Source organism: Pagrus pagrus (genome assembly GCF_965226575.1).
Source record: "Pagrus pagrus genome assembly, chromosome: 18".
Taxonomy (NCBI): Eukaryota; Metazoa; Chordata; class Actinopteri; order Spariformes; family Sparidae; genus Pagrus; species Pagrus pagrus.
The window spans coordinates 8,827,659-8,853,808 of NC_140202.1; the positions used below are offsets into that span (position 1 = coordinate 8,827,659).

Below are 26,150 nucleotides of genomic sequence, written 5' to 3' on the forward strand. Positions count from 1 at the left end.
TCTTTAACTTCATTTATTGTGTTGTTTAGAGTTTAGAGAGGTAAAAAGAGTCTGTAACCACAGATGTATAGAAGCGTACAAAAGGTGTTAAACGTGCTAACATCTATGAAAGAAATAGAAACAATTCACAAGGTGGTGTATTATTTACACTATATTATCATATGTGTACAGTTAACACAATATCAATATTTCATTTTTTAAATGTCTTGGTTATCATCAATATTAGGGATGTATCGTGACACCCATTATATGCACAAGATAGTTTAATATGCCATTTAAGCAGATTACTATACTATATAGCATGTTAAAAAAAAAAAAAAAAAATGTTATCCAAACGTATTATAAAATATAGAGAATTATTATATTTCATGAAATAGGCTATTTGCCTGTGCGTTTTATTATCAATTTCCTTCCATATAAAAGCAGCAGGAACATCTCATCTATGAAATCTCATTTAAGGACACTTGTTAACCAGTGTTCTGCAGGTTCTTCCTGCGGTCGTCCATGCTAACAGTCGCAGTACATTCAAGTGACGTCAGCCACCTTGTTTTACGTTATGTAATGTTTTTATGTCGATTAAACTCATCTTTATATTCAATTTCAGGCTTTTATTCTGAAGGCATGAACCTCATCAGCCTTGCCATAGTTGCATCTGCCGGCTTTATGTTTCTCTCTCCTCTCCTCTCCTCTCCTCCCCGTCTCTCTCTCTCTCTCTGACTCTCTCTCTCTCCTCTCCACCGTCATCCAGTGCAGTGGGTGCCGTTGCCTCGTTCAGCCTGGAGCCGCCGTCTGGAAGGATGAGCCGCCTGCTCACCGGAGAGAAAGTCAGATTTGAACAGAATTAAGAAAAATCAAAGACCGTATTTTGTTTTTGTATTTTGAAGCCAGTTTTCTACAGGAGACAGAGTGAAAGGAGGCCAACTCAGTGGCAGGATTGCCTTCCCGGTGTGTGCAGGTGTGTGAGTGTGTGTCAGTCAGAGTGCGTGCCTCGGACCCCCCACTCAGTGATGTGAAACGTGAAGGTGGATTTTGGCATGTGGAGGAGCAGGTAAAAGGTAAGGCTTGTGACACTTTATTGATCACTGAACAGCTTCAACACTCCAGCGTGGAGCTCATGTGCTTTCAATCTGTTGCCTGGATAAAACTGGAAAAATCTTTTCCTTGCGCCACTCACTATCACCTGACTGTTAACTTAAAAAGATATTGACATATGGTTTCATCAGCAGACTATAGGCGTAGTCTCAATCTGGGCACGAGGAGTGAGCAAATTGATGAATAAATGAATAAATAAAAAGAAAAGAATTTAAGTGGTGGGCTCTACATGACGTCTGTGCTGATGAATGGAGATAAAAAGCTTTGCCCTCAGTTTGGGGAGTGATGTAGGTGTTGAGGGGAAGAATATGTGGTGCATTCACTGTGCGAGTTTGGGCGAATGACGACACTTTTCCCTCCCTTCAGCACTGTGGGATGAAAAAGGGACTCATCACTTAAGCGGTATTAACGTAAAAAAAAACAAAAAAAGATGTGTCTGCCTTGGTGAAGCCTGTGGATGTTACTGTAGTTCTGAAGATAGATGGAGCAAAGAGATCGCATGTGTACACTGGATGACATGATGACACCAACACACTTCACAAGGTGGATAAAAACCCTCCCCGAGCTGCACAGCAGGGGATGAGACATGCACTGTATGAAGTTGGTGGCTGGTGCTCTGCTGTGAGTCAAAGTGGCCCTGCAGCAGAGAACCCCCCCACAACCTCCCACCCCACCACCCCTCACAGTGGCCCTCTAAAAGCCTGCGGGGGTGAGGTATAGTGTAGATATATCCTTTCATGCGGATGAGTGCATGTAAAAAAAAAAAAAAAACCTCACTTTACACACTCCCATCCTGAGCTTAAGTATGAGAAATAGGACTGAATTATAAATGAGTTATGCTCCAGCCGAGGGACTTGGCTCCTGTTTCTTGTCTGACTTCCGTGGGCATTAATTGAGTACGGCATCGCTACGGTAATTGCGTACAAATTTGATCTGCTTGTTCTTATCTTTTCTAATGGAGGGCAAAATTCAGGGAAGAAATGCATTTGTAAGCCATATCTATAAAGGAAAAAACACTATAAAGGAACAGCTTAGCGAGCTGAGACAAATCATTTATCACAAAAATTCCCACACCTTGTGCCTGACATCTGGAATATAAAAGTGGATTTCTATAAGTTTTCCTCTTGTGACAAATTAATTCAGGTGCAGGGGACTTTCCGCCGCCCCAGCTGTCTCCAAGCAAGAGGGATGCTAATGGGGGAAAGAGAGGATACAGGCGTTACCGCTGCAAGATAGAGAGAGGGAGAGAGAAAGAGAGAGCTTGTGAGTGTGAGTGTGTGTGTGTGTGAGGCGTTTCCATGGCAACCTGTCAGGGGTGTGTTTGGTCCCTGGAGACGGTGAGGGAGCGGAGGGGAGGAGAGAGAGATGAGAGGCGAGGAGAAAACTATCCCTTGTTAAGGGTGAGAGGGGGATGGGAAAAGGAGATAATGGAGGGAAGAGGGGAAGGCAGGATTGTCTCACCTCACCCTCCACACACCGCCTCCTATTGTTTGTTTTTCTCCTCCCCCCTCCCCCACCCCTGCTGTGTTCTCTTCGCAGGCTTCCTCACGCCACCTCCTCTGTTCATTTGGAAGTAACTCGCAGGGCTCGTCATGGCTATGTATGTTTGTGTCATGGTTATTATCGAGCACATGAAAGGGTTGACGGGTGGTGGACATTTTCCGTTGACTCTCTTAGTCTTTATCGCATGCCCAAACTCTTGATCGCCACAGCCTCCCTGGTCAAGTTCAAACCCTCTGCATTTATTGCTCCTCTTGATGACCAAACTAATGAGTTGGGACTTTTATTTCCCTCAGATGGTGCCAAGAAATGTGAAAAATGGGCAGCAGTGTTTGGCTTTTATCTGCCGAGTGTTTCTCTCCGTTCCCTTCTGCTGATTATCTTTATTGGTATTGTTAGAGGACTTCCTTTCTCTGTGGCTATTAACTCAAAAGCCACTCTGCAGCTCACTTATGGCTACGTCCATATGACACACCCACAGCAAACTGTAAAGTAGGCCTGCAACTAACGATTATTTTCATTGTCGATTAGTCTGTCAATTTTTTTCTAAATTAATTGATTAGTTGTTTGGTCTATAAACTGTTAGGAAATGTCCATCAGTGTTTCCCAAAGACCAAGATGATGTCCACAACCCAAAGATATTCATTCTATTGTCAAAGAAGAATAAATAAACCAGAAAATATTCACATTTAAAGGTGCAATGTGTAAGAATTATGGTTGAAAAAAGGTTCAAAACTTCACTAAAATTATCAATGAATGTGAATGAATGACGTCTATGTATTGTGTACAATAATCCTGTGCTAGCAGTTTAAACAGCAACAGGTGCATTGAGCTCCCAGTCTGGACTGCTAGCTGTTGGGCTAACTAAACTAACAGCAGCTTCAGTTGGCAGTAGTTAGCATGTTACTGTGATGAATAGGGAGCAGCACCCTATTTGTTCTGAGTATGAGTTCAACAGGTGGTCAATTCCTACATATTGCATATTTAAAAAAATGGAATCAGATACTTGACTTGTTCTTATTTCTAATACATTGTGTCAAGTATAGATGTGTCTTATTTCAGTGTGGGACATTTTGTGTGGTTGTGGTTGTTATCGTGACTAAAAATGTAGCTGCTGTACCAAAGTGATTAATAAAAAACCTCTATGAAAATTGATGCAAATGTTATCAACCTAAGAATCTGTATCTTTCTCATATGGTGGGAATGCAGGATAAAGTGACATAATGCAGGGTGTGCTGCACTGACATATTGCTGAGGATCCTTATTTCATTGTGATGTTAAAATAAGAATGAACATGGATTGCTCAAATCAGAGCCTAAACTTATTTGTATTCGGACAAATTAGAGCTGTGCTTATGGTTTATGCATTTAGGTAATTATTCTCAACTATTATCACAATAGAACGACAGCTGACTGCTGAACAGCAGCATTAGTAATGCAAGGACTTGGCAAATACACACACACAACTTTTATTGCTTTTTCAATTATATTCTGAGTTGAAATTTTCTATGCAACAACTAATGAGTGAAATGCTGTTCAGAGGCCAACTCTCACATCCCAGATTTTGGAGCTTCACACCAACTCCTGGAGTCTGCATTAGACCAAAAATATGTCTAGTTATTCATTGCATTTCCCACATTACATGTCAACATACCAAAGCAGAGCAGTGAGATAACCCTAAAACTGGTGGCTGCTTGTCACGGTAGCTGTGGCCCAGGAGGTAAAGCAGGTCGTCTATTTATCTGCAGGCCGGGGTTCCATCGAAGTATCCTTAGGCAAGACTCTGATCCTGATGGCCTTTACGCTGTGTAAGTGTGTGTGTGGGTGAATGGTCATCAGCAGGGCGGCACCTTGCACGGCAGCCTCTGCCATCAGCGTGCGAACGTGTGTGAAAGGCTGTGTGTAACGCGCTTTCAGTAATCGCTAAACTAGAGAAGCGCCATAAAAAGTCCATTTGCTTGGATGATGATAAAACACATTCAGCTGTCTGAGGAAAATGGAAAATGTACAGCATGTCAAGTAATGCCAAGAATATCTGATATGTGGGACTGAAATATGCAAAAACAGTTGAGTTTTGAACAGAAGGCAACAGCTGTGTTTTCTCCAAGGTTTTGAAAACGTGTAGATTGTAATTACTGTGTTTTGGAGAGCGTTGTATTCAGATTCAGTAACATTCCTTGAGAGTATATATCATTAATTCAGCTTCCAGTGTAGATTTCGGTAACTAGGTCTTCGGGTCATCGGGTGTCAATGACACAAAGGATCCACTGCCTTCATTGTGTGTACAAGTCAGCACAGAAATTCTTCACTTTTTTGTGAAAGGAGAGTAGTGGAGAAACCAACTGTGCTCAAAGTTGAGCTTTTTCCAACGTACTGCAAGTCATCAAGAGAAGACAACTGCTAACTGCACAGCAGCAGACAAGCATTAGATGAAAAGCTTCGCTTTGATTGCAAAACATGTGATCACCCCCAAAGAGTCATATTTGCAAAGCTTTTGAGTACAAAGATTTGGCCCCCAGTGGTTAAATAAAAAATCAGAAATATGACATCTTCTGAGACATTTTCCTTAAAGGCTTAAATCACAGTAAAATTAACAGCTATCATGAATGCATAGATCTCAGCTCTTCAGAAAGCCTGTGAGGTGCAGGATGGACTTTTATGTCGCTCGCGTGGCTTCAACAAGTTGAGACGAAAGAAAAAAACCCTACATAAAGTCACAAAGATGTGATAAAGTGCTTCAAATTGCAGGGATGAAACCACTCTTTTAGTGGAACTGGATTTTAGGTGACATTTAGAGCTCTCTGAGAGTCTTCTCAAAATAGGCACCAACGCAGGGTGCAGCCCAGGTGCTTGCCAAAACGGCTGAAAAGCGTAGAGACTGCTCTCCATAAAAACTGAATTTACAAATCTCAGAATCCCTGTGAATGTTTCGACTTCATTTAACTTCACTGTTTTGTGGAAGAGGAGGCAGATAAAGGGATTCACAGATGTCTCGATTAAGATTAAAGCACCAAGAACATGCATACAGTACATGCATCACAAGGGAACAGCATTAGAACATATGCATCACTATATAGGGGAAAAATTATACAATGCAGACAGTATAGCAGTCTCACTCTTTATTTTCTTTATCTCCATGTTTTTATTCAGAATAAAGATTTGGCCAGAGTAACAGGACAGTGAAAGCTCTCTCCAGATGTAGCCACGTAACACATTAGCAATGCAGCGTGCTATAAGGAGTACTTGGTTGTTATTGGAGACCAATTTTTAGTTTGACAAGGAAGACAAGGCTGGTCTGTGGGGCCCTTTGCTGGTGTGTGATTAGCATTGCAGATGCCAATTTCTGTAGGCGTCAGTTTCAACAAACTCAAGGTTCCCCCATCTCCAGTGCATGATTAAAATGTAATAGTCGTGCGTGGGAAATTCACAAGAGCAGAATTATGCTCCAACACTCTATTTTTCACTCAGGTATGTTGCACCTCCTCCTTTTCTTTTACCACATAAATATATACAAGGGCTCGACCCACGACTCACATGGGGTGTTTCAATGGCAAAGCCGGGGTCGTCTCAAAGCTGCCTACAGCCTTTATTTTCTGCAGGATATTCAATATCGAAAATGAATGTGTGGATGAAGGGAGACTTTTTTGGAAATGAGAAGCACGTGAAGCTCCTTGAGAAACAAAAGACAAAGGAATCATCTGTAGGTGGCGTGGAAACACTGCTAAGAAGTCATGATCATCAACATTTCCAGAGCCATAATCCTAATAATAAACATAACAATAATCGTAATACTAGACAAAACCATTGCCATAACTATAATCATAAAGATTATAATGATAATCATAGCAAATTACTATACTCATTGTTATGTAATGCAGCTGAAGCATTAGAAAATCAATTGAGGTTAAGGTCCTCCCACAGACGACCAGTGTTGTATTGATCCATTTCAAATAAATATGTGATCAAACTGCTTCGTATCCATTACTGTAGACAACGGTCAGAAGCTGATTCCAAATGACGGTGTCTAGCATCGGAGCCATTCGTCAGAAAATCAATATACTGTATTGGTGTAACCTCCTGTTTATGTGCACACACATTACTCTTCTGCACAGCTGAACATGATGTACAGATAGGATTTTGCTGATAGAGGAAGAGCTACATCACATATTTTTATGAATGTATTAGAGTATGTGCAGCATTTTAAAAGATCTGTATGTTTTTTATCAAATACATAATTATAATTTAGATATTTGTGTATTGTTAGAGCTTCTGTTTCTCATCAATGTGTTCTCATTAAAATGCCACATGTTGAGTCTTTAAAGGTGCATTATGTAGTTTTGAGATCTTCATTGACTGATTTTTTATGCCTAAACAAACCCTTCATTTTCATGACTGAATAAACAAACTGACACTAAAAGATAACAATTTCATACTGTTGTACTTTTGTCGTTTATACTTGTCGGACCCTGTCACCTTCCCAGCTTCAAACAGTATTCTAGGCACCTTATTTTCCTCTGAGAAGAGCTTGTTTATTCAGTAAAAATGGGGTAGTTAAACAACTATTTCTGAGTTTGTATTTTTACCCCATTAATGTTGTTAATATTAAAGTTCTGACTTTGGATTTCTTCTCCAAAATAGATATTGCCCTTTTAAGAACACAGTGTCCACACTGCTCTGTAAAGCCTTGAACCACTGCAGTTCATGTAAGTCAGTGGGGACCCTGTGGTTCTGTATCTTGTGTAGCACATACTAGAGGAAGTAGACTCAAAATGTTTGAAAGTGCCTGTCATTCTCGCTGCTATATATAAAGATGCTCAGCTCTCAGCAATCTCTAGAGCACATAATAGCACACATCCTCCCCATTGAGAAATTAGAAAATGAAGCAACAGGCTAGGTCTCTGGAGGACACACTCCAGCCAGTAAAATGGGAAAAAGCCTTTCAGCACATTGGTTGGACTCAAGTTAGGGTGTGCTTCCCTCCCTCTGGTATTATCACACAACATTGGTTACGTCATTATTCAGCTCACAGTATTTTTTGAATTGTTTGCAAGCCTGTTGCACCAACGTTTGTTTTCTTCTCCTGAGATGGTGACAGCATGACCCACCCTACTCTGCCTGTGATTTGTTTGTACTCGTTGCCTTTCACTGGGTTGGTTAGATTAAGGTAAAACATGGGTAAGCCAATCAGAGTCAGAATAGGACATCAAGTACGGCAAGAAGCAAGTGAGGAAATATATGACAGGGGAAAAAAATAAAAATGGCCAAATTATGATTCTCACCACATGAAATAGGAGGATTAGCACGTGACCATATGAAGATGCTCAATTGCGTGACTCTCACGGTCACTGCGTGAGACAGCTCTGGTACTTCAGCATTAGCCTGAAAGCTACATTAGCACTGGCTTTGTAGCAGCTTGGTGTCTGTGTAATGTTGGCTAGTTTACGGAACCTGCTAGCTGCTTATATATTGCTGAAAAGTAGCACTGTCTTTTTTTTTTTACTCTCTCTGACGTAGCATTTAGATAACTGAAAAAAATAACATCAGCAACAGCAACAACAGTACCTGAGCTGAAACCGAATGTTCAAGGGGCTCTGTGGAACTTATGTCTTATGCTAGAAGCCAGTTGTTAGTTTATGTTGGCAGACGCCATTTCTAAACTAACATTAGCTACCCTTACATTTTTCACGTCATGTTACAATGGTCATATATGGCCAATAAAAGTGATTGATACATACAAATTGTTACACAGAGTCCCTATACATAATATATATATATACAGTATATATAGCACTGTCTCTTCTGAGCTAGCACTGAAATAACTAAAAAATTCAATAACAACAATGCCTCTGCTCAGACAATTGTTGACTGCAAGTTATATAACATTAGAAAATACTGTGGTAAAGAGTTGCAGACAGATTATATACCATAAAGTCAACTCTTATATAATGCCAGAAAAACAGATTATATTCTGCAAAATATTTGCGTTTCAGTGGGTTTTGCAGCAGACAAACTATTGTGGAAAGAGAGGCAGGAGAGGAGGGGAATTGCATGTGACATAAGCCAAGAGCCAGATTTGATATCAGAATGTCAGCGTACCTGCCGGCACTCCTGCCCTCACCCTAAATTTTTATCCATTTCGGTATTTATTTTTAACAGTGAGGCCTGTAACCCTGCATCTGCAGGAGTGCTCCTTGCATCTGGCCCATATTCTATCATTAGCTCCCCTGACCTCTCTCCTGCTGCCTCCCTCCATCTCTGCTACTGCAAATTTACTTTAGTCACATATACGATAAAAATAATAGACACAAATAAGAAGGAAATAGATAACACATTGTTCAGGTGATAGAAGTGAAAGCCCTGAGGGGGTTTATAACAGAAATGAGCAAGGAAAGGTTATAAAGAACTTATGAATTGAATAACAGAGCAGAAATTATGCCAAAAGTCAAGAGGGAGGCATTTTTGAATGTCATCTAAAGTGCATGGAGTAGAATAAAGTGAACCTGATGGAGAAAATGAAAGTGAGAGCAGTGGTAGGTGAGTGGGAACGTTGACTAAAAAAGAGTAGAGACAAATCATAAATGTGCACTCGTGCTCAGAAAATTTTAACATCAATAACAACAATACCTGAACTCAGACAATTGCTGACTGCAAGTTCTATAACATCAGAAAAAAAACGTGGTTAAGAGTTGCAGACATATTATATACCAAAAAGTCAAAATTATTATAATGCCAGAAAAACGGATTATATATGTTTCAATGGGAAAACAGAGCTCCCAGGGAATACTTGCTGTACTGTCGTAACTGCCATGTCAATATGACTGGCCCAGCGAGTAGTGGTCTTAATGCACTCAGCCCCTCCTCATTATAAAGCACAAAGAACACAAAGGCCATTAACCGGACAGTGTAGCACCAAGCTAGATACCAGTGGTGGAGTCTGTGGCCTCTCAGCTGTCCTGTATTGTGAGCGCCAGTGCTCTGGCTGATCCTCTGTCTGAGAGCACACTCCTTGCCGTGGGGCCATGTGGCTGGTTGACGGCCAAAGCCACAGCTTCAGTGGCTTTTTAGGATGACAGCATCAGCGCCACAAGCCCTGTAAGAGCTGTGTCCTTCCGTGCTGCAGCAGCTCTGAGCATCTGAACTGAATGTAGCATCCAGAGGTGTCAGGGTAATTATAATTTTAGTTTGGTTTTGATTTGAACGTATAGTATATAATTAAGTATGTTTTTGGTGACTACAAAATTTACCATTTTTGGGTGAATTTATCCTTTAAGGTTAGAATAGTAAGTGAGCTCAGATACACTAAATGACATTTTGTGTTGAATAAGTATATTGTCACTGTGAAATGTGGACTCGCCACATGTACAAAGGACTTCAGACGAGAACCAGCACCAAACTGTCCTTAACATCTGGCATTGTTTTGATTCCCCCTGGAGATGAGTAAGTGACCTAAGAGTTAATTTAACTTGGGAGGCTTTATGTAATTATGTTAGTAGATTGCCTCTGACAAAGTCACATGAGGGGAGTGTTTTTACATCATGTTGTAGTGTGATCTATTATATTATACACAAAATGTGTTTCACAGTTCACTGCAGAGATGAATTTGACTGCAACCTTGTTCCACAAAAGTTTGCACTGATTTGGGTTGTTTGCCTGAATACATCACAGATGCTGGAGACAACCACAGATGACTTGTCATCAATAATTGGATCTGACTGTGCAGAAAACATAGTTACAGTGTAAGACAAGCACACAGGAGGATGACAAAGGAGCAGTAGAAGTAATTTAATACAAATTCCATTCAACTTCATTGCATTGCAGTGGTGGCAGAAATTTCTGCAGCAGACATCTCAGAAACTCCGGGTGCTATCATAAATCAAAATGATTAAAATTATCTTAAGTATCTGAAAAACTAAAGCAAAATTGTTTTTGTGCCAGTAAATGTAAAATTGCAAGAACACAAGCAGACAACGAGCATCTTTCCCAAAACGCGCATGTGGCAGGATTAAAAAGTCAAATTGGAGTGCTGTTCTTTGCTTTTTTATTAACTTTTTTAAGGATCCAGCACCCAGAAGGTCTAATCAGGAGTTGAGCGTTTTGTGTCTTCCTCTTACTGTATTTATATGAGTTTATACATAAACATCTTGCTGAGAGCAACTTTAATGCAAGCTATGCAGATTTTGAATATTTAATTTTTTCTGCTTGTTTGCCAAACTAAATGCACTCGCTGTAATGCTGCAATCCAGCTGGATGAATCACAATGAGATATGAAATAGTCTGACTGATAGAAATGTGCACTTAGAGCAGAAAGTGTTTGGTGAGAGCCAGTTTCTGCAACAAATATTTTGGAGCAATCCAAGTGTCACGCACACACACACACTCAGTGGAGTGGGTGAGCGAACAAACGGAGTGCTGAGGCTGGGACAGTGACAATTTGACGAGAGAACATCCTGAATGTGTTGCATTTCCCTAATCTTGCAAAATGTGCGAGCAGTCTTTCTCACTGTGTTTGTCAGCTGCTTTGGGGATTAATTAGCATAGCAGTGTTGGAAATGGATCCACTGCAGGAGAAGACTGTCCCTTATTTCACACACTGTTCGTGGGCCGATGCACTTCTTACGTCTTACAGGAGTAGACAGCTCATTTTTCAGGAAACACTGAGAGAAGGAGACTATTAACAGTGCATACTACACTTAGCAAGGTGCTACTTGTGTCAAACAAGCAAATGTCACTTGGTAATACTGCAGACTCCTTTATATAAAATAATACCACAGCCTCTCTTTCTGCTTCTTCTTAAAATACTTGCTGTGCTGCAATGAAATAAAGCAATAACAGATACATGTAATATTTTTGTCTCTTCATTTTACTTCTTTTTGAAGTAAACTGAAACCTTTAAAGTCAAGTGCAAAAGTATGAGAGTAAATGTAAATGTGTTTCTAGTCTGACACATATTAATCACAACACTATGAACCTGTTAAGCATTTGGTATCCACGATAAATATGAGGTGAAACCATAGTGTTAATTATTTACAGTTGTTAAACGTGTGGCACTGAAATTCACGGCTAGAGATCGCAAAGGTGCCTTACTGCTCAAGAGTGATATTGCTTGGTGCCACACTCTCCTCACTCATTACTATTATTGCTGTTCATCCTTTGCTAATCTCAAATATCTTCGTCTTTGCAGAAGCAGTAAGCTGCTCAAGGCTTTGTTTTACATTTTAAATAGAATTTAGGTGTTTTAGTGGTTTTGAAACATCTAAGAGGTTCTTGTATCGTCATAATTCCTTAACAGTGCAATCTGTAGAATTTTAGTTTAAAACATTCAAAAATGTAACTAAAATAATCAAAAGAATGTGAAAAAACAACAGTGTTGATATCGTGTAAAAGTCATCTAAGTATTGTGTTGCAGAGATAGCTTGTCTGTCATTTAGTCATCAACCATGGTTTGTACCATAGTTATACTTGTACCAATTTAAATATGTTATTTCTAAAAGATGCCTAGCGGTTTGGCTCTTCCAGGTTATAAGTCATTACCTGACATGTGCACAAATTACAAGATATGTCCCGTTTTCTGTGAGTCATTTAAATGCACCAGTAGTGGCTTACTCTAACACTGACAATGCCCAAACTTGACAATGCCCAACTGTAACTTAATGGTGGATCATAGGCTAAAAGCAACCTCCTATTTAATTGTATTGTATTGTTAAGATGCAAAATGGTACTATACGGAAGCCCTGAGAGGGTAGTGAGTAAAATAAATCTACCTATCCATTTTCTGTGTTTGAAAAAGTGGAAAAACATGTTTTGCCAGAATAAACTTTCTTTTTTTCAGTTGCCCCTCAGGACTTACATATTATGAGGATCCCAAGTTCCGTTAATTGACTTACTTAGTGCACAGTGTCACTCTGCCCACGGTGCTCATATAATGAAAAAATTAATAAAAATTAGGGTTCCTACATATTTAAAGAGCATGCTGCCTCATGAAAATGAAACAGTGATTGATATAATAATTTTTAAAAGAGAATCATCTGGCTTGCCAAATCAAACCTTATGGCGGGCCAACATTGGCCCATGGGCCCCACTTTGGGCAGCCTTGTATCAGATTGAGAGGTAAGAGCATACTGTAAAATCGGACAAAATGATCGTACTCCTCAAAGAATTGAGGAAACCGATTACCTCAACTACCAAGTAAAGTAGACCAATAATTGTAAGTTGTTAAAAGTTTTTAGCTTGTACAGCTTAAATTTACAAGACCTTTAACTCCAACCGCTCCAGTAGAGATGCTCAGAGGTCAGCAGATCAGAAATTGGTTATAATAGCTTACTTCCAAGAGTGAAACTGCAATTGTGATCAGGGTGTTCAGGCAAAGGTGTATTAGTAAAGCATTGATTACAGAATGTATTAGAGAACTCAGAGTGTAGAGCACTCAAAGTTTCAACTACAAAATGCTGTTACCCATAAGTTCATAAACTGAGAGATTTATTTTGGATGTTAGATGTTTGGAGACACAGTTCTGCTCCTTCACTTAAATCTTCCTAAAGTCAGAATTCTCACGATTAAATTGCTTGTAATTCCACCCTCAGATATTTGCAGTGTCACAGTTTGTCACTACAACCTCTTTAGGTGTATTAAGGGATTGATATTGTGACAGAGTGCTGTAATGCACCCTTTTGTTGTACCCAGTTTCCTTTAAACTGCCTTTTCTACTTCATAATTCATATACTGTATTTAGTGAGTTCTATGTTAATTTCGCAGAATGCCTTTTGACACTTCTCTTGCGTAGTTAAAAGTCACTGTTATGTCCTGTGAGAAAAATACTGCATTATACGGCAATTGAGGCTACTGTTTGTGTCTGAGCACTATTCCGATAGGAACAAAGAAATCTATACACTAACCTCTTGCTACACACCAATTTGCTGCTGATCACTCTCTGAAAAGTAAGAATACTATTTCTGTGAGCGACTAAGTGATCATAGGGTTTCTGTCGTCATTGAATTCTTAATCTATCTCAATGGTGCGGTTTTCTAATCAGTGCTCCTTACAATAAGAAAGTCCTGCGTACAAGTTGCATACTATAAGGCTTAGTGGTCTCTGTTGAAGGTTCAAGAAACTTTATTGCCATTGAACCGCAAAACAGTGTAAGACTTTATAATAACGATCATTAATAGATGGAAAATGTAATAAACCACCTAATAACCATTTGTGAAGGTTTGTAAACATCAGTTGCAACTTCATAATGCCCATCCAAATAATTATATTAACTAGACAGTATTTATTGAACATTTACCAAGTATTTTAAACATCGGTTGCACTTTTACAATAAACAATGGCTTACAAAAGCATTTGTTAATGAAGCATTTGTTAACCATGAAATTACTATTAACTTAAGTTGAATTAACGATAAATGTACAATTAATTAATGATCGTTATAAGTGTTATCAGCTAATATATTATGAACAACTACCAAGCTTCAACACTGCAGTACTCTACAGTTCATTTAATCAGATTGGTGGCTAGCAGAGTGAAATCAGTCACATCCTAATCATCATATCAAGTTCACACATAAAAAAAAATGCAATATCAAAAGTGCTGGTTCTTTCTATTCAAGATTCACAAAACCGCCATGCAAAACAGCCACACAACAGAAATATGAGGGCTTGTCCTAATATAAAAAAGAAACACCATTAATCATCATCATTTAATAATTAAATAATAATTAAAAATGAACAATATAAAACTATTTAAAAAAAAAGAGGTATGTGAAAATGTCAATGTAAGGTAGAGGGGTCACCAGGGTCTTAATAGACAATTAATAATAAGGAGCATAACACTTACTTAAAAAAGTAAGATAGGTCGATGGCCAGTGTATCCCAAAACAACATATGTCACCATTTACAAAACAAAAGGACAGTTTCAAAGTATCAGTGAAAGTCATACATACTGTACCCAGGCCTAGTTGTACCCAGGCCAGATTAAATGGACAGATTTTACTCTAGGCAGACAGCATTTTTTCGGGGCCCCCCTATATGCACATTTTGATATTTGGTAAATTAACAAACCTACTTAAATGCCACAAGATTATTATCATATGCATTCATTTTGTAAAGTATATATTTTAATCTATCAATTAAATTTCGGTATTCACATGCAATTGGTCAGTCATCCACTTAAAGGAAAAATAAAGCTAACACGTACGGTGGCCGAGACCCGCCATCGCTGCAAATATAAGAAACGCCGCTGCAAATAAAAGAAACGCTGGAAACAAAAAGAAACGCCGCTGCAAATAAAAGAACAACAACGATGCAAATTAAAAAAGCCACAACGGAAGTGAATTACCGGGGACTATTATTGCCGGTGCACCAGTGTTTTTTATGTGAGAAGAAGAAGAAGAAGACCGAGAGAGAGAGAGACAGACAAAGAGAGAAGAAGAAAAACGAAGAAAAACTAAGAAAAACGAAGGAACAAGTAAATGAAAAGGTTAGTGTTTACTGTCGCTACGTGACTGTACTTGTCAATGTGTTATAGTTAGGCCATGTAGCCCCAGGTTTGATATGAAGCTGAATTGGAGGATGCTGTGTATTGTTAGCTTCGAGCGAGAGGAGAATCGAGTTTGGTAACTTTACTCGAATATGCAGCAAAACACAGTTACATGTACCACCGCACGCTCTCACTCCAGAGCAGAGTTTGGACTTGAGAGTCCGGAACGAAAACACACCTGAGTGGAAACAACTGATGGCTACATAGTTCCGGCATTTTATTACTATCCAGTTCAGCTTCATATCAAACCTGGGGCTACATAGCCTAACTATAACACATTGACAAGTACAATCACGTAGCGACAGTAAACACTAACCTTTTCATTTACTTGTTCCTTCGTTTTTCTTCGTTTTTCTTCGTTTTTCTTCTTCTCTCTCTGTCTGTCTCTCTCTCTCGGTCTTCGTCTTCTTCTCACATAAAAAACACCGGTGCACCGGCAATAATAGTCCCTGGTAATTCACTTCCGTTGTGGCTTTTTTTATTTGCATCGCTGTTCTTTTATTTGCAGCGGCGTTTCTTTTTGTTTGCAGCGTTTCTTTTATTTGCAGCGGCTTTTCTTTTTGTTTGCAGCATTTCTTTTATTTGCAGCGATGGCGGGTCTCGGCCACCGTAAACACGTGTGTAGAAATTAATAAAATAATATATAAACATTGACATAAAGTTTAGGACTGGAGATTCTTTTAGATTTTTTAAAAATATTTTAAAATGTATGTTGAACATAATTTAAACTAGGCAGTTCCTTTCTCTTCTGTCTGGGTACTTTAGTGGCATTAAGGCCCTAGGCATGTGCCTAGAATGCCAATGCTAGATTGAATGCTAGATCCTGCCCAGGTCGTACCATCACAGTTTGGTTTAGGTTCATGCAAGAAAACAACTTGGATATGTTTAGGACAACATTGTGGTTTGGATTAAAATAACTATCTTACTTATGTAATTTAATTTAAGAACATTCCTATGTTATGTACGTAACTTCAATTACATTATTTTTGTGTTGTCACTTTAGTACATTACTAAGTTAAAACAAGTGTTCATTTATCTTGGTTTCACATTGGACACAAACAGCATTCTACTCAATGGAAGTCCTGCCTGTTTTACCTATCCATCCATCCTGACCTCCTCCCCACACAGACTTTGCTGCTCTTTTTTCTATTTCACCTGACTTCCTCCTTTGCTGCCGTAATAATTGCTATGGCCACTAGGGATCACTGCCCAAGAAGAAACACAAAAATAGGTAGTAAGAAGCTGCTTTCACAGTCGACCTAGATGGTAATTTTTTCTGATGATGGGCTGAGCATTATCATCCTTAGCCTCAACAACCAATAGGGAGTGAATAAGAAAGAAAGTTAATGAATTTTACCAATACCTGAGGAACAAAAAAATGTATGGTTTTTGTAAGGAAAAGTCATACCCAGGTTCCTCTGCACAGTACACATCTTTCCCTTGCCTAAAATTACCTGTACAGTGACCTGAATTGGGCCCTGGTATATAAAAGTTTTACAAAGGTAAGGTCCAGCTTTATAATAATACTCGAAAGACTTGTTATCCATTGCTTAGAATTGTGTGTGGTACCAGAAGCAGCAGAAAATAGACAAAGTGCTAATGGATGCATGCCACCACTAGTTCTCCATCATGTTAGACATTAGGTTTGCTACAGAGGTCCCTTTGTCCTCTGCTCCTCTGTATTGATTTTCTGGCATATGCTTGATTTTCCTGAATGGTACAGATTCATAATGTTAGGACAGCTTAGCCACTGCACATAGGTGGTGTCTGCAGGAGGATAATAATGCAAGACTTCACTTTGCCACCTTAACAAATGAGTCGAGAAAAATTATTTTCTGTGATACTTTCTCACCGGGAAGGTCTTTAAATTAGCTTCCCCAGGAGATTTGCTGAGGGGGGCACCAGTCGTTTAGACAACTACATATGGGAAAAACTGTTTTAACATACTAACAGAAGCTCTATCCAAACCACACTTCCTTCCAGCAGAGACAGTGAGAATTCGAGTCATTGTGCGGAGGTAGAAATTTTCCTTCTCAGTAACTCACAAGGCTTTCAAGTGGATATCAGACTGCATAATTTTTTGGGAATAATTACGCATGCATGTGCATAGGAGTAACAGTGCATTTAGCAGGTAGGTAATATCCGGTGAAAGCATCGAGGAACACACACACACACACACACACACACACACACACTAATTTTATGCCACTACATTAATTCTGTGGATCCACATTCAGGTGTAAACAAATCACAAGTTCCGTCTCAGTCACAGTGACCCTCAGGCCTCTGTCACAGTAAGAGTAAGAAATCCACAAACAGTATATTGCAATCAGTGGTTTTATTGCAGCAGCAGTTTCACCTAAAGGAGAGATACAGACCATTGGGGAATTAAGCAATTATTGACTTTACTGCTGACCAGCACAAACTGCAACAAAGTCGGTGGAAGTCATTCCTAGAAAAGACCAAAATGAGGAACCTGATCGTATGAGGAATTAGTTTCTATTGAAAATAGTGCTGACACAACTCTTTTTATAATTGCAAAAAAGCTCAAAGTATACTTGCTGCCTAAACCTGACCAAACAGTGCCTGAAAACTGAAATTTAACTAAGTCTGAAATGAAAAAAATGGGACCAAAACCTCAGTCTCCTTGGTGAAAGAGCTGTGTTTGGCCCATTCATCCATCACAACGTCCTCCCTATCGGCTTTGCCACTCTTCATACTACATCCCTGACTTTGTGGTAATGTTCCAGATCTTGTGAGAGTTTGTAGGTTACCAATTAGACACGACCCTCGAAACACTCACCCTCAGAAATATAATTATTAACTTTTTTGTTTTGAGCATACATTTGCCTTTAGTGCCATAGATTCTTCACATAACAAATTATGTATTAAACTGTTTTATTTGGTCAATAAAATTCTCAAAAATGATTCTCCAGAGACCAATGTAACGTCTTGAAATAGCTTGTTTTATCCAACTGACAGGTCAAAATCCAAAGGCATTCAACTTATAATGATACAGAACAGACGAAAGCGGCAAATCCTCACATGTAAGAAGTCTGAACCAGTGAATATTTGCTTGATATATTCTTTTCATATGTCTTCATATAGAAATTTTACTATGGGTAATTCAGTTGTTATAAACTTGTAACTTGTAAACATGTAAATACTCCACTTTAAGTTATTACATTACAATAACATGTTGTTAACATGTATGGCCACAGCATGTAATACTGTATTAAAATTTTACATATAGACATTTTTCATGAATGTACAAAAAATATAATTCGTGTGTCATATATGTTTATAGACCTATATCTCCATATATCCAAGGATGTATGTTTGTAATAGTCATATATTGTCTTAAAGGTGCACTATGTAGTTTTGAGGAAAAAATTGAATGAAAAAATTGTAATCAGAAGAAAAAGATCTTCACCGACTGATTTTTTTTATGCTTAAACAGACTAAAGAAAGTCTCTTCGTTTTCATGACTTAATAAACTGAATTTAAAAAACTGACATTAAAGGACAACACAATTCATACTGTTTTACTTTATTTAGCGGACCCTGCCATCTTTCTAGCTTCAAACAGTAGCCCTTCTCACAAAGAGACTCCGCTTTATTGGCGCAGCGAAGGCTCGCCATTTCTCCACTTTTGTTTGTTCACACTGAAACAAGCAGCTCCTGTGTAAAGCTGCACCAGTGTGCCAATTCATACACCATGCCGGCGCTGTGGTTTCAAAAGAGGTGTGACAGTACACATCATGACGTTGAGATCTATGGGTTTTTTTTCCAAGGTGTTTCCCCCGTAGTCTACCTGTTAATCTAAACATGTATCGGATTGAGATCCTGACCCATCATGTAAATGCCACTACAACGTAAATTGCATAATCACATGATCGCCATCAGTAAACAGCGGACGCTGTCTGACTTACTCATGGGAGGGATGCTGTTTTCTGGGGGAAAGCTCACTGTAGTCTTGGTCAGGTGGGCTGACCGTTGCGGTGCAACAGTAACTACAACAACACGATAGCGTAAGGTGACAAAAACATGGCGAGTTGAGGTTTTATGCTCTGAATCGCGTCACATAATCATCGCGATCAACTGTAGGAGCTGCCTGCCTATGCTGCTGGGGACAGACGCTGTTTTTCGGGCAGAAATGTGACAAAGAGTCTGTTGGAGCCATAATATTGTTGCTGTAATGTGAATTATGTAATTGGGTCTTACTATTGTAATTATGCTGCATTCCAGATCTTTGGGACACCACCCGCCTGAGTTGCAAAGTGGGAAATCTTACAACTGTCTCGCGACATTTCACCGAGGCACGCACCCTTTTGGTCAGAATATCAACTGTCCGACTCGGGCGGAGCCAACTCTGCATAAAGGGGCAGCCAGCACTTTCTTGTTCAGATACATTTTGTCCAGGTGAAGGAAGGTGTGAACTACTGCTGGTGAGTAAGGAGAAATTGTAGATTCAGTATTTAGGCATTTTGTGAGGAAAGTTAGTTGAAATATTTAATCTTGTCTAGATACTTTTTGTTTCAATTGTTGTGAAACCATAAGTAGCTATCAGTGAGTTTCTGCCAAGTCTGGTGTGTTGAATAGGCTTGATTGCAGGGCAGAGCCAAGTCTGCATATAGGGGCAGCCAGCACTCTCTTGTTCAGATACATTTTGTCCAGGTGAAGGAAGCTAGGCTTGATTGCAGGGCGGAGCTAAGTCCGCATGAGGTAAATCTAGCACATATGGGCTAGTCACTACAGCATCAGCTGCAGCGTCAGGACAGCCGAACAAAGACTTAGGGAGTCTCTCTGTGGGAGTCTATCGAGGAAGTCCAAGTAACTCGCTGTCCACCACCCATCGCAGCCATGAATCCTACCCAATCCCAGTCAGCACATCAAACCGGAGAAGATTTCACCGGAGACCCATTGCTCGAGGCTGTAACCCAGCCAATCTCTGTTACCCAACATTCTCCACCGGTACTGAACTTGACGTACTAGGGGGGTTATGGAACTGCCAGTCTGCAGTCAAGAAGGCAGACACCATTTCAGCCTATGCCTCCCTGCAGACTCTCCACTTCCTGGCCCTTACGGAGACCTGGATCACTCCAGAAAACACTGCCACTCCAGCTGCCCTCTCAACTGCTTACTCATTCTCACACTCCCCGAGACAAACAGGTCGAGAAGGAGGAACTGGACCTCTCATCTCACCCACGTGGTCCAACTAGGTCCTTACCCTCGACCACCTACCCAGATCTGCATTTGAATTCCACGCTGTCTCTGTCACCCTCCCTTTCAAGCTCAACATTGTGGTGATCTATCACCCTCCCGGTCCTCTCTGCAACTTCTATGATGAGATGGACGCCCTCCTAAGCTGCTCCCCTGACGATGGCACACCGCTCGTCGTCTTTGGTGACTTCAACATCCCCCCAGAGAAGCTGCGCTCATCTGAATTCATCAGCTTCTTCTCCACATTTGAACTCACACTCTCCCCCTATCCACCCACCCACCGGGCCGGGAACCAACTTGACCTTGTCTTCACAAGGTCCTGTAGTACCTCGGCACTCTCTGTTACCCCGCTCACTGTGTCCGACCACCACTTTGTTGCCCCTACACTTCGCACGGTCACCACCCACCGCAACCTGAAATCCCTCTCTCCCTCCATTCTCTCCTGATCTGTTCTCTCCTCACTACTATCCACAGAACAATTCTCCCTACTGTCCACTGAGGAAGCCTCCTCCACTCCGACTTCACATCAACTGTTTCAGCAGCCAAATCTGCCTTCTACCCGTCAAAGATCAACTCCTCTGCCTCCAACCCCAGGAAACTATTCTCCATATTCTCTTTGCTCCTCACCCATCCTACCCCTCCCTCACTGCTGATGACTTTGCAACTTACTTTACCAAGAAAGTAAAAGACTTCAGCTCCTGATTTACTCCTATGCCCTCCCAGAAAGCACCTCCCCCAACCCTCACCTATGACAGCCTTACCTGCTTCAGCCCTCTCTCCTCTGAAGATGTTCAAACACTAGTGATGTCTAACCGTGCCACCACCTGTTCCCTCAACCCGATTCCCTCCTCTCTTCTCAAAAACATCTCATACGACATCCTGCCTTCACTTCAGGCCGTATTCCAGCTCCTTTCAAGACAGCTACAGTAAAGCCACTCCTAAAGAAACCCACCCTAGACTCGGTTGATATCCGAAACTACACACCTGTATCTCTTCTCTCATTCCTCTCTAAAACACTCTACTACATCAGCTGGCTGGCTGGTACCGCCAGCGCTAAGATCAAACAAAGGCCGCTCAGTGAAGTCACGACTCTGTTTGCCATCTTCCGCAAAAGACTCAAGACTCACTTGTTCAGACTTCACCTCGACCCCGCATAGCATGACTATGAGGAAGGAAGTGACATCATACAGATGTATGCATTTCTAGATCCTGGTAGTACAGCTTGAAAGTTAAAGGAAGAAGAGCTCATTTTCTCTTGAAGACTATGGAACATGAAAGTGTCGTCCCAGCATACTCTTTATTGAGGTTGGAGCTGTCTGCTCTTGAGAGAAATTACTTTTATCCTTTGCCAGAAGTCTTCACACAGAAGCAAATGCCAGTCTCTACAGGTGACATTGTTACCGCTTCAGATGTGGAAAGGTGGCCTTATTTGCAAGATTCATATTCCCAACATAAGTGCCAACGTTGACATGTTGATAGGAACCAACGCTCCAAAGATATTGGAACCTTGGGAAGTTGTCTACAGTTGTAAAAAGGGCCCTACGCTATAAGAACAGTGTTAGGATGGGTCGTCAATGGTCCTTTAACTGGAAATAGCAGCAGTTTTGATTTGGAGCTTCCGTCTGTTGTGGTGAATAGGATATCTGTCTCCGAACTGGAGCTCATGCTGAAAAATCAGTATAACCATGGCTTTAATGAAAAGACCTTAGAGGACAAAGGGATGTCTAGAGAAGACATCAGATTCATGGAAATCATGGAATCCTCTGCAACGCTACAGGACAAGAGGTATTGTCTGAAGTTGTCCTTTAATATCAAATATCAAAACTTGATATCTGCCAACCAAACAACTTTGCAATGGCCAAACAAAGGATACTTGGATTAAGGAGAAAATTTGTGAATAACCCACAGGTTCACAAGGAATATTCAAGTTATCTCACTGGGGTCATTGATAAAGGTTATGTAGAACCAGTACCTCAGCAGCAGTTGCAGTGTAAAAGTGTAAAAGTGTGGTACATTCCACACCACAGTGTCTATCGAGCTTTAGGTCTGCTTTGGTATGTCGAGTCAGACCCCTTTAAGTTCAAGATGGAAGTGAAACAGCAGTCTCTAACCAGATGCAGCATGTTGTCAACAACCAGCTCAGTGTATTATCCCTTAGGTATAGTGGCACCAGTCACTTTGTCTGCAAAGATGATGCAGCAAGAGCTCTGCACTGGGATGATGCCATACCACCAGATGTCTTACAACAGTGGAAAAAGGTGGTTGGACGAGATTGAGTTGTTGGCACAATTCAAGGTGGACAGATGCATAAAGTTAAAGGACTTTGGTGAGCCCATACATAGCCAACTACATCACTTTGCAGATGCTAGTAAAGATGGCTATGGGACTGTGACTTACATCAGGCTGATGAACTGCAGAAACCACATTCACATTGCATTCTTATTGGGTAAAGCCAGAGTCACGCCACTTAAGTCTAAAACCATTCCACGACTCGAACTAACTGCTGCTGTCCTGGCTTCTAGAGTGGATGTGAAGCTTAAGACAGAGCTGTAACTTCAGTTGGATGACTTGGTGTTTTGGACAGACAGTACTTCAGTTTTGAAGTACATCAACAATGAGGACAAGCGTTTCCACATGTTTGTGGCAAATCAGATCTCTGCCATTAGAGATGTTCCAAGCCCTTCCCAATGGAGGCACATTGGTTCCAAAGACAACCCCGCTGATGCTGCTTTCAGAGGAACAAAAGTGCCTGACTTCCTAAAGAACCACAGCTGGCTTGAGGGTCCCAGTTTTCTTTGGAAGTTTGAGAAAGATTGAAAATTACGTTGTTGATGTTAAAGTGGACTTTGATGATCTAGAGGTCAGAAAGGACACCTCTGTGAATCTTGTCTCTTACCATCCACTCAGTGACACTGACCATCTTGTAGGCTACTTCTCTGACTGGAAACGGCTCAAAGTGTCAGTTGCCTGGTTTCTCAGGCTGAAAACTGTTTTGTTGGTACAGCTGGATGTGAAATTGTTTGAAGGCCGCCGACAATGCACAAGCTGGTCAAGTCGGAAGGTTAAAGGCCACAATCACACCAAGGACTAACATCTTGACACCAAAATATCTATCAGAAGCTGAATTGGCTGTCATTCACTATTGTCAGCAGCAAAGGTTTCAGGATGAAATTTCTGCCCTGTTAGCTGAAAAGGGAACAGTAAGCAAACAAAGTTCCCTCTACAAGCTGGATCCTATTTGGGAAGATGGATTTCTAAGAGTTGGATGAAGATTAAGCAAGGGAGCAATGCCTTTGGAGGTAAAACATCCCCTCATCCTCTCCAAGGATCAGCGTGTTTCTATGCTTATTCTTAAATAAATTCACCAACTTTTGGGTCACAGTGGTCAAAACCATACACTATCTGCACTGAGGAGGAAGTATTGGATTACCAAGGCCAACTGTGCTGTGAGGAAGATCATATCTGAATGCAGCTTTTACAGACGATATAATGGAAGAGCTATGGAGCAAAAGATGGCAGATCTTCCAAGGGAGAGAATCATTCCAGATCTACCTCAATTTACCAATGTTGGGGTGGATTATTTTGGACCTGTGGAAATAAAGAGAGGCAGAACAACTTGCAAATGTTATGGAGTGATATTTACTTGCTTGGCAAGTAGAGCAGTTCATTTGGAGGTGGCAAACTCACTGGAGATTGACGCATGCATAAATGCTCTACGTTGTTTAATCAGCAGGAGAGGTCAGGTTGTCCATCAGATAATGGAAACAACTTCGTCGGAGCAAGGAGAGAGCTGAAGGAGGCTCTCATTGCATTGAACCAGGAGCGGATTCAAGGAGCTCTTAGGTCATCTGGAGTTCAATGGAGTTTCAATCCACCAGTGGGATCACATCATGGAGGTGTTTGGGAGCGCCTGATACGCATAGTAAGGCATGTTCTCAATTCAGTCTTGCACCAGCAGATGTTGGATGATGATGGACTCCACACAGTCATGTGTGAAGTAGAAGCCATTCTTAATGATCGTCCAATCACCAAGCCGTTAGACAATCCAAATGATTTGGAATCTCTCACACCAAATCATCTTCTGCTGTTAAAGGGAAAACCAGCCTTGCCACCTGGACTTTTTGAACCTTCTGACATGTATGTGAAATGTTGATGGTGCCAAGTTCAATACATTTCTGATTTGTTTTGGAAGCGATGGGTTCGGGAGTACCTGCCAATGCTGCAAGAGAGACAGAAGTGGAACCAAAGGAAAAGGAGGCTGGAGATTTGGTTGTCATCATGGATTCTTCAGCTCCACATGGTTCCTGGCCTCTCGCCTAAGTATTAGAGGTTTTTCCTGACAAAAGCGGCTTGGTACGTTCAGTCAAGGTGCAGACCAAAAGCAATACTATTGAGAGACCTGTAACTAAACTTGTTTGGTACAAGAGGTGTAACTTGAAAGGTTAAGTTGCATTTCCATGTTAATTAGGGATGCACATTTGGCTCCTTGAATGTTTTGTATTGAAGTGTTTGTATGTTTGTATATAATGTTGTTGCTATAATGTGAATTATGTAATCGGGTGGTACTATTGTAATTAGCACCAAATGTTATAAGTAGGAACCCACCTTTGTGGGGGCAGGTGTTTCCTCCCGGAAGGTGAATAGTTTTTGACCTCTAATTACTTAAATGCAGCTTGTTGCTGCATTTAAGTTATTAGAGTCGAAAGGACAGACAGGATGACAGAGGCTTTACCATGTATAACTGCGATATTTTTTTCCTCATATAAGTTGCCAAAGACACTACCAATTACCCTGTTACTGTTGTTTGGTCCTGTAACGTTGCTTTGTGGGTTGAAGTGTGGGACAGCTCTCTTTTATTTGATGAGTGAAGGATCTGTTTAGTTGTCAGACTGTGAACACCATCAGATCGACACACCCCTGATCCGTGCCTCTGACTTTTCCATTCACAAAGACGCCGGCTCGCCTTTGATACGGCTCTGATACTACCTCCGGAGGCGCATCAGTGCTGCAACGAAACTGTACCCCCCTCTCCGCATCTGTAACTTTCACACAGACAACGATGCGGAGAATCGGCGCATGATTCCCACACTGAAAGGGCAGTGTGAATCGGGCTAGTTTTTTTGGGACCTTATTTTCCTCTGAGAACAGCTTGTTTATTCAATTATGGTAATAAATATATTTCTGAGTTTGTAGTTTTACTTCATTAATATCCTAAATATTAAATATTAAAAACTACAGCCTGTGTACATTAACATTTCCAACAGAAATTAACTATGACCCAAGGTGCAGTACATTAGGAAACATCCAGTCACCAGGCTTAAAATCATGCACATCACCAATGGCTCCGAACGTTACAGTAAGGAGAGCCTGCTTTTATTAACTGCAGCTTAGATCAGATTTTTAATTTGATATGGGAATACAGAATGAGGAAAAACTCTTTTGGAACCAGCAGTTCCTCCCATTTTGCAACTCTATAAGAGCATGATTCAAAATATGTACTTTCTGAAAGACATCACACAATCCTCTGTGACTGTATGGCGAACAGAAACATGTAGTAAAGAGTACCTGAGAAGTTATCACCTTGAAAAATACTTAAAATAGAAAAAAAAAATGATTTACCTTTTGTTTATTGGCTAGAGAACAAAGCTTTTAAGCTTGTTGGAGTGAAATGTGTTTGTGTTGTGCCAAGCCTTGGTCGGATTAACTAGGGCCTGGGGCAAAAATGTTTTATCGGCCTGCTTTTAATCCCTCCATCACCTGTCACCTCCGAGTTCCCATCAAGTACAGTCCAAAAACATAAGAA

The 26,150-nt window shown here is 40.6% G+C and overlaps 1 protein-coding gene across 1 annotated transcript in view; it reads left to right on the forward strand.

Moving 5' to 3' along the window:
• The first annotated feature begins 750 nt into the window (after positions 1 to 750).
• lingo2b (leucine rich repeat and Ig domain containing 2b) overlaps positions 751 to 26,150 on the forward strand; it is a 43,296-nt gene continuing 17,896 nt past the window's right edge. The window contains exon 1 of the mRNA XM_084381583.1: positions 751 to 1,055. The gene's annotated coding sequence lies outside the window, so the exon portion shown is untranslated. The remainder of the gene's footprint in view (positions 1,056 to 26,150) is intronic.